The sequence below is a fragment of the Protopterus annectens genome, chromosome 17.part0, assembly GCF_019279795.1.
Source record: "Protopterus annectens isolate FY-2018-M chromosome 17.part0, PAN1.0, whole genome shotgun sequence".
NCBI lineage: Eukaryota > Metazoa > Chordata > Ceratodontiformes > Protopteridae > Protopterus > Protopterus annectens.
Window position 1 is genome coordinate 244,831,441 of NC_056751.1, and position 13,853 is coordinate 244,845,293.

Here is a 13,853-nt window from a genome sequence, read left to right on the forward strand (position 1 = left end):
TCCCCTTGTACTTTCTTATCTGCAAATAAGTATACATTAAAATCACCAAATCAAGTAATATTTTAGCCTTTAATTGAATTAAACCTTATTTTAATTGTTGCAGAAAGTCATTACAGTTGTTGAAAGGAGCATAAATTTTGCCCAATATAAAAATAACATTTTGAAACTTAATTTTCAGTAATAATATTCTGTCTAGATCATCCTGAAATCAGTCAATATTTTTTTAATTAAGAAGGTATAATCAGAATAGCCACCCTTGCTGATTTGTAAAATGGAAGAAAAAAAGACTCAAATTGATTAAAATATGTTTTTTTTTCTGCGTTAAATGTACCTGTATGCATTTAAGATCTGTTGCCATTTCAGTAAGAATTTTTAACAATTTGATTTTTTACATGGTAGTTTAAACCTTTAACAGAAGCTATTCTTATCTTCTACACATTTACATAAAAGAAGAAATTTGCACATTTGCTCAAAACTCCAAGAGGTGATGTTCCCCAAAACAGGGAAAAGTCCAACATAGTCTTTGGTGGATTATTCCACAAAAAAGCCTTCAGATAGGGTAATAATTAATTGTAATAAGTAATTGATTACAGTTATCTCTTTCCCTGCTATGTGAAGTGTGGACATTTTCAAATCTTAATCTTTGTATATACTACAAAGATAACAGGGTAAATAAATCTAGTAGAAATGTTTTTCTACTATAATGAATACCTTAAATTGAAATATATATATATATGTATACTCTAGTTGATTTTATTCATGTTGACCAATGTTGCCAAACATGAGCAAGGATATTTGCCAGAGATAAATGTGGTGAATCCCTAACCTATGCCAGGAACCCATGATAATGGTGGCAGGAATATTAGTTTCTCTGTTGGCCAGTGTGTACCCACCATAGAGACCAGCATCCCTGGGTCAAAAAATACTGTCCAGCCAGTGTCCAATTACCCACCCTGTGTTACTTGGGACAGCTCTCTTGAGTGTAGAGTCCCTCACCGTTCAGCCCAATATGATATTCATGGGGGAATCCTACACTACTTCTAATGCTCAAGCCCAGCGATTCTTAAACTTTGTTAATACCAACATCTTCGTCATCTTGGTCCACTCTCCTACCAGGGGTACAAACATCCTTGACCTTGTACTCACAAACATGGGGGGGGCAGTGTTCCTCACCCAATGTAGTATCTTAGCTCATCAGATCTGACCATAAGGCAGTATTACTTGAAATAAAAATAAAATCTGGGGATCCAGCAAAACCAAAACCCTTTAGGAACTATTCTAAAGCTAACTTCTCTCTACAAAGCAACACTTTGACTAAATTCCAAGCACCCCTAAACCCAGTAAACACCACATAATACACCAAGCTATTTACAACATCTCTGTACAGCCATATTGATAGCTGTATAGTCTGAGCTGCGCCCACTCATATTAAGAATAAGACAAACTCAAAAGATAAGCCACACTGATGGAATCACACTATCAATTGGTTATACGACAAAAGAAAAACAATTTGACCAAGAGTAGGAGGAATAAAGCCATACATACTAAAAGCCCCTGGGCCAATCTAAACAGGCAGCTTTGAGGTCAATTAATACTTCAAAGGCTAAATTTGTAGAAAAAAATAATTTCTCAGGCAAAGGACAATCACAAAGTTTTCTACAGCTTTGTTTGTAAACTCAGAGGAAGCAGACAACAATGCACCAAACTTATTGTGAATGGCATCACCCACACTGAATCGGAGACCATTGCCAACCTTTTGGCTGACAGGTTCAGCTCAAATTTCTCCCCCCCCCCCCCCTCTGATAGTCCAAAGGAAATGCCTCCTAACAACAGGTCATTCATTTACTTTCCAAGGCCAAAAACACTACATAAGTGGGCCTCAATAACATCCAGGGATGTTTAATAAATAACATGAAACATGACCTCTGTGGTTCACTTGAATCATTTGTCAACTGCAGCCTTCAGTCAGGTTTTGTACCCAAGGAATGGAAGATGACTACAGTCATTCTTCTGTACAAAGGAGGTCCAACCACTGATCTGGGTAACTACACATCCATAAAGTCTTACTAGCCTCATATGTAAGGCCATGGAAAGAATCATCATGGACAAGATAAATGAGGACATAGATAACCTGGAAATGATGGAACCATCATAGTTTGGCTTTGTTAAAGGAAGGTCATGCTTATTACATCTGGTGGATTTTTTGAGAGGGTCACCAAAGCTTTGGATGAAGGTAAGGCTGTGCACACAGCTTACCTGGACCTGGCATAGGCTTTTGATACAATACTGCACTTAGGCATTATAGACAAGCTCACTAATTTAGGTATAAGCCCCTTTTATCACCCACTGGATAGCCAACTGGCTCACTAATAGGACCAAAAAGGTCAAAATAGGTGAGGCCACCTCCACCAAGAGGCCAGCCACTAGCAGAGTCCCCCAGGGCTTGGTATTAGACCCGCTCCTTTTTAGCATCTGTTTCTCTGAAATGGAAGTAAATGCTAAAGGTTTATGGCTGACTAAGTTTGCAGATGATTGCAAGCTGGCGGTTACCTTCAACTCCACTGCAAACACTAGCATTCTTCAGGAAACTCTATCCCTGACTAATAAATGGTGACAAAGCCATGGTCTTAAACTCAATGCTAAGAAATGCATAATTGTACTTTGTGGGAAATCAACCATCCCAGCTAATTACCATGTTGATAATACACCCCTAAGAGTTGACCCAGTGGTCAGGGATCTGGGTAGGCACATAGACAGTAGCCTTACCTTTGACCACCATGTGGCCACCGTGGTGAGAAAATCCTTTTATGTTGTGCAACTTATAAGTATGGGCATTGCATCTAGATCCAAAGAGGTCATTATCCTACTGTACTTTGCCCTTATCAGACCAATCATAGAGTACAATGCTTCCTTTGGTATATACCTGACCAGGCAACCAGAGCGACCTCAAAGGTTCCTTGCAAAAATAATACATGGCATAATGAACATGTCTTATCCAGAGTGTGTTAAAGCTCTTTCCCTGTACTCAGTCTCCTATAGATTGCTGAAGGGGTGTTCTTTACCTGGTTTACAAAGCATCTGCAAACTCCACAGTTAAGAATCTTCTACATATTCGTAAGTCAAAAAGTACCTCAAATACAATGTCTAGGACCCGAATTTTGTCTATGACTTTAACAGAACATGCTGGAGAGACAGATATGTACATGTCCCAGAGACTGTCCCTCCAATGGAACAGGCTTCCCATCCATGTAAAGCTGAGTTTGTCTATTACCCATATTAAGCACAACTTAGACAAGTGGATGAGGAATAGGAAATTTACACCGGGCTTGGCACCCATGTCCCTTATGGACAGAGGTAGCTTATAAATGCCTGTCCCTGAATGTCCTATTTGGATACAGGACATCATCATTCTTTCGGGAAATCTTGGCTAGACTTAGAAAGGCCCCTTGGATCATTAGCCTAGTAACAGTCTATGAATCTGTGAATCAACCTGCCACACATGAACTACCCTGAACAGAAATTAATTGGCATGATCTAGTTTGGAAGTGGATGACATGGTGGTAAAGAAGAACTGGACAGCTTACGTATTTAGGAGTCACTGTAGAAGGGAAGTGCATCAAAATCTCTTGGCTTAGGATCCAAAGTATTTTACTCAGATGGAGGAGGAGAGACTTGAAATGTTGTGGAAATTGTGGTGAGGGAGAGTGTTCTGAAGAGAGAGGGATGTTATCAGAATACATGACAGACCTTTGGCAATCAGACACCAGTCCAAAGAGAGGGCAGTGTTCATAATCTCAGCTTGTGCTCAAAAGCATAGTTGTGATGGTGAGGAAAAAAGTACATTCAAGCAGCAGTTTCTGGATCTACTAGACAGAGCAGGACAATCTGAGTTAGTGATAATAATGGGTGACCTGACTGAGCATATTGAAACAGAGGATCTAAGGACTGCCTGGGTCCACATGGGTGGGGCATCAGGAAAACAGGAATAAAGAAGGAGAGGTCTTTCTAGACTTCTGTCTGGCAAATGGCTTGATGTTGATCAACACATGATGCAAGAAAGACAATCACAGGATCACATACAGAAGTGACCAACATGCACCTCTGGCAGACTTCCTCCTAGTAAGGAATGGTGCTGGGGTAAAATCAAATATTGCAAAAACATTCCCAGTGAAAGAGTTGGCCTACAACATAAACTGCTGCTGACCGCAGACAGCTGCAAACAGTGGTCAGAGAGGGCTCTAAGGTAAACAGAGACTAGGATGAAGTTCTGGGTGTTGACTGGAGCAAAAGTGCATAAATTCAAGGAAATACTTAGGACCAGTGCTAGACCGTGGTCAAATGGAGCTGTAGGCAGGATAATGGACCAACTACCCCCCACAGCCACTCCAGTATCCCCTTGTCTGTTCACCATGTAAAATCTTTCCATGGGCATTCTACTTTCTTCTTTACTTCTTCAGTCTTTCTAGAGATGTGGATATTAATTTAAAAAAAATATTTCAAATTTTTTAAAACTAACACTGATGGCCATTTGCTAAACAAAACAAAACAGCTGCACATTGAAAACAGACTTAGTACAAGCAACCGTAAACATCTTTTGAAAACAGACTTACCATTTGCAATAGTAAACTTATCTTCCCTTGAAGATCACATTCATTGAAAATGCATGTGGCCAGTGGTGGGCATCTTGGTCCCTGGGCTGTTTTCAATCCATGGGCTACCTGCATACCTTTTTAGTATCATGCATATAAATGCATGTGTTCTTTGATTCTCTTTCCTGACAGGTTTAAATTATGTCTCTTGTTTAATACAGCAGTATTTGTTAGAATGCATTTTAAATTTGTAGTTTTGAACATTTTCTCGGTAAGCAGTATAACAAAATGAACCAATAATGAAAGAAATAGCCATTTCAGAACATTTCAACTATAAAAAGCCTCTTAAACTCCTGTCATTATAATACATCAATATCTCTACTCAACAGTTAAAGCCATAAAATTGACCGAGTAGACATCATGCCTGATAGTGATAAAAAATGGCCACAGTAAAGTCTTCCAATTTGGTCACACAAATACACACTGGCCCTTCAACGATGGACTAATGACCTTTTAACTTTATCAGTTCAGCAGAGTCAGTTATTTTTTTATCTACAGACATCCACCAAACCCAGCAATTTTAGCTACACTGCTGAGTGCATCCTCCTTAAATGTCTGTCACAAATTAGTAATACTGATCAAAGTTATATATTTCATATTTGTTTCACACAGATGCACGCTAGCCAAATTATTCCTTTTTAATATACACACACACACACACACACACACACACACACACACACACACACACACACACTGCAAAGCCAGATTAAAGACTAATCAGAAATTATTAGATAAGAGGATAATGTTTTTTCATCTGCAGAGAGCCCCCCTCCACACCCACTAGTAGTTATAGCCACTTTGTTGAAAGTGTACACCCCTTATTGTCATGAAGAAATACATTTCTTGTATGTTATTGCTAGCTTTGGATGAACTACATTAAACTGTATAAAGATTACTAGCTTTGTACCACAAGTTCCAGCCAGGTGTAGCACAATTTAAATAGAAGAATATTTATGAAAGCATAAGAAATATTAACCATCTGTTAATATATGCAAAGTCATTATGCTCATGTTCTGCAGAAATAAAAGTGATCTGAATAATTCTGCATCAAAGAGAACTGTTACTAATACAGAAGTCAATGCTGGCATAACATTTGCATTTCAGTGCTTCACCTACAAATGCAATGCATGTTGCCCTTGAAGAATAAATTACCTATGTTGCATTAAAAATTGTTGAGCTGGTAATATTTCTATAACATTTCCTGAACTAGATCAACTATGCAGTAGGAGATGGCTGGCAAACAATGACAGAGATTTATTGTTACTAGGCATGCAGTCCAGGAAACCATTAAGGAGCATAGCCCAAATTCCCACTTTGCGCCAAAGCACTGTCTAGATAAATGACTTCCTCAGTGTCACACAGTTGGTAAATGAAGGTGGAAAGATTCAAACCCTACAGGTGTCCTTGCCATAGGACGCAACTTATTAACAAGTTGTAGCTTTAGTCCTCTGGATTAACTGCCACAGAGTATCAGTTTTGAGCTAAATGCAGAAATCCTTTACAATCTGATTTTGTAGAGAGGACTTTATCAGATTAATATGCAATAATGACTACGTAATGGATGCTGAAGATCAGATTGTTCTGATCATCACTCCAATTAATACAACCTATATGACTGGACAAATGTCAACCTCCTTGCAGTCAGCAAAGCTGTAAAGAAAGTACTGCAAAAATATATTACTAAAATGCATCATGGTTAGACTGTATTACACAATCTAGGCGTATTAATGAATCAATTCCTTCTTCAGTGCAATGAATAAAGCAAATGATTGCAGACAATATAAATTCTTTTAGCAGCTTTTGTTCAACAACTCACAAGTCATATAAAAATCATTAATATTACTACATATAGAATACTGTTTTTGAGTGGAGGGTCTTACATGCTTGAAGGATGTCTACGCACTCGAGGCTCTCCTCAGCATGGAGAAAATCAATGTCTGTGCAGTAACAAAAACCTGGTTCAAGGCTCCTGAGAGCACCCCAGCACTGCCAGGTTATAACTCATACCATGCGTTTCGGCCCCAAAACTCGGACCGAAGCACAAAAGGAGTGAGAGTATCTATATTCATCAAAGATACCTACACTTCCAGGCTGGTGGCACTGCACAAAGCATCGGAAACCATCCATGTGCAACTAACAGCGGGCAAAACTGCCTTTCAGTTTGTAGCCTGCTACAGAACACCCTCCCTATTACAGGAACCCCACTTGGCATTCCTGAGAACACTGGAGAATATGAAGGTCTCTCCAAACACTATGTTATTGGGTGACTTCAACTACCCAAACATTGACTGGGAAAACTACTCAAGCCCAAACACCCTCGCCCAACGGTTCCTTGAATTTATAAACTCTAATGCAATGGAACAACCGGTCACCACTCCCACAAGAGGGAACAACATATTGGACCTGGTCATCACCAACATGGGGACTCTATGTTCCAGACCAGAGGTAAACCCCTCATTGGTAAGATCAGACCATAAACAAATTTCCCTGGACATCCATATCCCGTCCCCACCCCCAGCCAAGGAAATCACTGTAAAGAATTTCTCAAAAGCCAACTTTGCACTTCTCAAGACTGAGATGGAATCCTTCAAAGCCCCTGGGCCAGAGGATAATACAGCCCAATCCGCAGAATCCTTTACAAATGCATTCTATGAGCACTTGCAGGAATGCATGGATCGTGCTATCCCAAATAAAACCAAGACTCACTCCTCCAAAAACAGGAGACTGGTCTGGTGGACCCTGGCCATAAATAAGCTATACAACAGAAGGAGGAAGCTACTACATGACACAGCAAAATCCCAAAAAGGGAAGGCATCTCTGATCACTATTAGCGAGAAACTTCATTCTTTCATAAAGTCATCAAAGGCCAGTTTCGAAAGAAAAATTGCCCATGACACTAAAGATAATCACAAGGCCTTCTTTAGTTATGTCAGGAACATGGGCGGAAACTCCCAGATATGCTCTGAATTGTTGCATAATGGTACAAAAACCGAACCTACAGACATGGCCAACATCCTGGCAGACAGATTCAGCGCAAACTTCTCCCCCCCCTTCCCCCCCAAAGGAGAAAATGCCTATCCCAACTGAATGTAACCTCCCTGACATCACAGATGCACAGGTGAAAGCTGCCCTCTCCAAAGCAAAAAACACAGCATCTATGGGACCAGACGGTGTCCCAGGCTGTGTCTTACATGAGCTCCAAGAAGAACTGAACCCTCACATTAAATCACTGTTCAAACGTAGCCTTACTACAGGATATGTACCCAAAGAATGGCGTACAGCTACAGTGGTCCCACTCAACAAAGGTGGTGCCACAATGGACCCCGGAAATTATCGTCCCATAAGCCTGACTAGTTTGGTCTGTAAAGCTATGGAGTGTATTATCATGGAACTCATAAACAAAGACATTGGGAACCTCCAGGCACTGGACCCTACCCAATTCGGCTTTGTTAAGGGCAGATCTTGCCTCTTAAACCTAGTTGATTTCTTTGAAACAGTTACCAAAGCCATAGATGAGGGCAAGGTAATCCACACAGCCTACCTGGACCTCGCAAAAGCCTTCGACACAATACCCCACTTGGGCATCATAAATAAGCTTACCGGCTTAAATATCAACCCCTATATCACAAGATGGGTTGCAAACTGGCTCGGAGATAGAACCCACATGGTCAGAATCGCAGGTGCCATGTCCAAATCCAAACCAGTTACAAGTGGCGTCCCACAGGGCTCAGTTCTGGGACCTCTCTTGTTTGGTATATACTTCTCTGAGGTTCAGGCTAACACGGGGGGATTATGGCTGACAAAGTTCGCAGATGACTGCAAACTGGGGGCCATAATCGAATCTCCAGCTGACACAAGCATCCTCCAAAAGGGTCTCACAGAGATGGATGCTTGGTGTCAGAGCCACGGCCTCAAGCTAAATGCTAAAAAGTGCTTAGTCATCCCCTTTGGGAAAGACAAGGTGCCCACAAATTACCACATAGGTGGTAATCCATTAAGTACGGAAGAAGTAATTAGAGATTTGGGGACAAACGTAGATAGTAATCCCTCCTTTGATAATCATGTTGCCAAAGTGGTTAGAAAGACCTTCTATATAGCTCACCTTATCACAAAAGGGTTCGCATCTAGATCAAGAGAGGTCATTGTGCCCCTCTACTCATCACTCATCAGGCCCATAATTGAGTACAATGCCCCTTTTGGGATGTACCTTACCCGACACCTGCAGCAACTGGAAAGACCCCAAAAGTACCTCACCAAGAGGATCATGGGCTACAAACAGATGTCCTATGCAGCTCGACTAAAGAAACTCCAGCTCTACTCAGTTGCTTACCGCCTACTCAGAGGCGATCTATGCCTGATGTACAAAGCCATGTCAAACCCAGAATTAATGGACATGCTCCACCTCAAAACATCCAAGTCCCTTAGAGCTACACGATCCAGGGACCTAAACCTCAGCACAAGAATAAATAGGACATGCTGGAGGGACAGATTCATTTCCCAGAGGCTCCCCTCACTCTGGAATAGAATCCCAATTCATGTTAGACATAGCCCCTCGCTGACCCTCTTCAAGCGAAATCTGGACCTGTGGATGGGAGATCGCAAATTCACCCCTGGTATCTTTTCTGTGTCCCTGCTAGACAGAGGTACAGTAAACTAATCTTAAAAGGGTACCTTCTGTGACCTACTTTAAAGAGGCACAGTAGGCTAATCTAATAGGGAGGCGGAAGCCAAATACACTCTGGCTAGGCTTATAAATGCCCTAGGGCAGATAGCCTAGTATCTACCTATGAACCTATGACATCTCTATGTCTTCTCTGTCATCATGAATAGCTACCCCTTCTGATATAACTCAGTGCAGGTCTGACTTACTTGAATAGCTATTAATGCTGTATTGTTACACCATATACCTACAGAGGCTACAGAGCAGGACTGAGGACAGATGGCCCCCCACCAGCTATACCAATATCTCATTACTTGGCTGTCTCTCCCCAGATACCCCAAACACTCTTCAAACCTGTCTGTGTACATATTTCTTTTCTTTTACAAGTAGCTAAAACTATTATTTGAAATTTTAGAGAAGAAAAAACACTGGCAGCCAATTTTCCAAACAAAACAAAGCTCTCATATTGAAACCATTCTTAGCGTGGCAACATTAAACAACTCTTCCCTTGAAATTCACACATAGTAAAAATATATCTGGTAACCCATTAAACTATAAGAGATATGGTATGATTCATACTCAAATAGCTGATAGTGAAGTAGTAATTAAAGTCTATATGAAGGATGCAGGAATTCAAATACAAATGTATAATGCATTAGCTAAAAGCCTGGGACAGCCCACCAGACATGTGTCCCTTTTCAGGAGCAGTCCAGGAGTACTGTCTAGTGAAGTAACTTAGCAGAGTCACAGAAAACCAATGAAGGCTGAGGAAATCAAGCCATGCACTACATGATGCAGATGTTTTAACAACTGATAACCATACTCTTCTACACTAAGTATTAGACAAACTGGTGTAGCCCAACCACGGTGCATTTCACAGTAGTGTGCCTGCAGAAACAAGCTAAATTAAAATGCAGTCATAGTTAAAATATTAATATTAAACCTAGACTTCATGTTTTCCAGTATATTCACAGGTACGGAAAACAATGATCACATCCAAAGAACATGGAGCATGTAATGATGCTCCTGTTTACTACAAACAGTTTCCTCCCTGTACACCATGACTACGCTAGCATATAGTTACTAGTTACTCGACTTGCAGTCCAGGTGACAATTGTGGAGTCTAGCCCAAATTTCCAGTTACCCCAAAGCACGATCTGGTTAAGTGACTTGCTCAAGGATAGGGTATAAATATGAGGCAAAATCAGAGATGTTCTGCAAAAGTGGAGACAAAGAAAAGCAGACTACTCTAAATCATTAAAACATTATCAGAACAGCTTTTGCATCAACATGTATGTTGTGAAACACAAAAACTGTGAAATTCTAATGAATAACATTGACTGTAATCCTCAGCGACTTACCAATGGGAAAACAAAACCTAACGGAGGTCTGGCAGCTGGTACAGAAAATTAAGGTTCTTGACGCCTGTAGTCAAGTTTGAGACTTAGAAAATCAATTAACTAAACTGCCCTCTCTAACTAGGGCATTTCATACAGACATACTCATGCATGCACATGCACACAGATTCTGCAGCTTCAGCCATTTCTGAAAAGTAAATCTAGCTCATAGCACATACACTTAACATTCTTAAAAAAAGAAATTCTGTCTCCTGTTGGTAAAATCCAGTTTATGAAATTCACTCATACCTGCACTCTCTTGTGTGGTGTTTATGCCTGCTCAAGTCCACAAAGTAATACATCAGTGCCCTATACAATTAAATCTCACACAAGTTGCATGCATGTTTGGTCTTGTTTCATTGGCTGAGAGCCACAGGATGTGAGCAAAGCAGTTTTTTTTTTTTAATTAAAACAGTATGCTTCTTTTTTCAATTTGGTGTGGCTGGGTCCCCACAACCAACACTGGTCCGTAGGCAGCTGTAGATCTGGAAGGAGTGTAAGAAAAGTGGGAGATAGAAAAGATGGACTTGGTTAAGTGGGAGTACTGGTTGTCTAACAAAGAGCCCAAGAGAACAGTCGCACTAGCAAAGAACAATGCATTAGAGGCACTCTTCCATCTTCTGGAAAGTGACTTAGTAGATGGCATGAAGTAGCTCTATCGGTTTGTAAGGCAAAGACAGAAAGATAAAGAAGATATTAACCAGACACCATTCATAAGGTTCCCAACAGCAACCTGCTTACTAATCCATGAAAAAAGAAAAAGAAGAAATAGCAGCAACCAACACTAAAACAACTGTTTAATGGCAATTAAAACAAATATAAAACATATCAGCAAGAAATTGAGTGCTTTCGGGCTATGCCCTTCATCAGATTTCTTGCTGATATGTTTTTTATTTGTTTTAATTGCCATTGAAGTAATTTTTAGTGTTGGTTGCTGCTATTTCTTCTTTCTCGTGGATTGTTGTGCTGAGCAGCTATACCTTTAGTGAGTTTTTTCTTTATTTGCTCTTGTGCTTACTAATCCACATGGCATAAAAGGCAAATGAAAGGAGTACTTTTAGCAACTTCTGAATGAAGAAGCCCCCACAGAAATTGTACTGCTACACATCCTGTAATGAATGAGGAAAAAGAGCCCACCCTAGAAGAAGTAAGAACAACACCAAGAAAAATGAAGTCAGAAAAATCAGCAGGCTCAGGTGAGGTCATGGCAGATTGGATGAGTTAGGGGAGAAATGGCTCCTGATGGTGCTTATGGTAGTATGGAGAGAAGAGTAAATCCCACAAGACAGGAGAATAAGAATTCTAGTGCCAGTGTTCAAAAAAATGGGGTATTCACAACTGTGGGAAGTATAGTGGCATCAAACTCCTGTTACACTGCATTAAAGTGTTGAAGAGAGTGACTGGTAAATTAATATTCATAGAAGTAGAAGGTAAGATGAAATATGGGCAGTTCGGGTTCAGATCAAGATGCAGCACAACTGACCCAATGTTTGTACCAAGACATATAGTGGAGAAGAAGCTAGAGATTAGAAAAGAGTCCAACTGGGCATTCTTATACTTGGAGAATGCATATGACAATTCCAAAAATGCTGATTTGGACAGTCCTTCCATGCTTCAAAGTCCCAGAAACACTTCTAGAATTAATGCATGCTATATGCAAAAACCCAATTACATAGGTATGAACAGTGTTTGGACTCAGAGAGGGGTCCCGATGGATTGAGGGTGCATCAGGGTTCTGCTCTGAGCCCACGGTTCATCCTGGTGATTGACTAGATTAGCAAACAAGTTGTATGGAATAGATTAACAAATCTTCTGTATGCAGATATGGCATTACAAGCAAACTCTGAACAGGAAGTTCTGCAAATGATAGGGGGACAGAATGAAAAAAAAAAACTGAAGGCACATGGAATGAAAATGAGTACAGGCAAGACAGTTACGGGGAATCAGAAGAAGATATAAATTGAGAGAGAAATAGAGAGGGGAAATGTGGTGCAAGTTAACTTCACGTACCTGGAAGTGGTAGTTGAGGAGAAGGGAAGTCTAAATGAGGATGTCAAAGCTAGAATCTTAGAAGCTGCAGCCAACTTGCCCAGACTGTCAGGGGCAGCATGTGATAGAAGAATATCAAAAAAGCTGAAAAGTAAGGTGCACAAAACAGTGATGCGACTGCTTTTTCTGTACGGTACAGGAAAGAGGGCAGTGAAGGCAGTGCAGTCGAGGAAGCTAAATGTGATGGAGGTGAAGCATCTTGACATATCATAAGATGCACAGTGATGGGTACATGAAGAAATGAGGGCATTAGAGCAAAATTCAAAGCATCTCCAGTTGCAGAGATTGTCAGAGACAAAGTCTGATGGATCAAGTACATGTGCAGGAAAGCAGACGATAATCTGGTGAAGGAGATTTGAGTGAGATAGGAAGACATCAAGAGGAAATGAGGACATCCATAAAAAAGAGATGGATGGATTGCATGAGAGAAGACCTGCAATAGTCAGGCATGATTGTCCAATAATGTAGGAGAGTGACATTGAATTGAGAGAGGGGGTGCTGACAATTGTTGTAACACTCAGACCCCATGTAGAAAATGGGGAAAAAGGTTGCTGCTGCTGAGTGCGATGATAGTGTTATGGAAATTAGCTAATTAATCTGCTAGCATGAACCATATGAAGACCATGTAAAGAGGAGCATACTGCAATGACGCCCATTGGCAAGAACGTCAAGGTTGAGCCTCTTTAGGTCACTCTAGCATTAGATGCACCGCTCACCTGACTGGGTGATGCCTGGTGAAGCAGTCATCACCCCAGCAAGACAATGCCAGGCCTTGAAATTCTACTGGGGACCCTCATAAGAAGTCTCCAGCATGTGCTCTCAGTGGTCTCTGTATAACCTGGGAACCCTGCCTCACTCATTGCCTTTGGCAGCTGTGGTAACTTTGCAGATCATAGTGTAGAGGAAGATGGTAGCATATTCACCTTGACACATACTGCTGCTATCATGTGACATGCATCAAAAGGCACCAAGGTACTGAGACAGTGTAGGATGTTGTCATACAATGACACATCTGTTCTGTTCTCTAGACTCTGCTCTGAACTCCTGAACTCATTCCAGTGATGTGCAAGTGCACTTTAAAGGTGGGTAACCCTG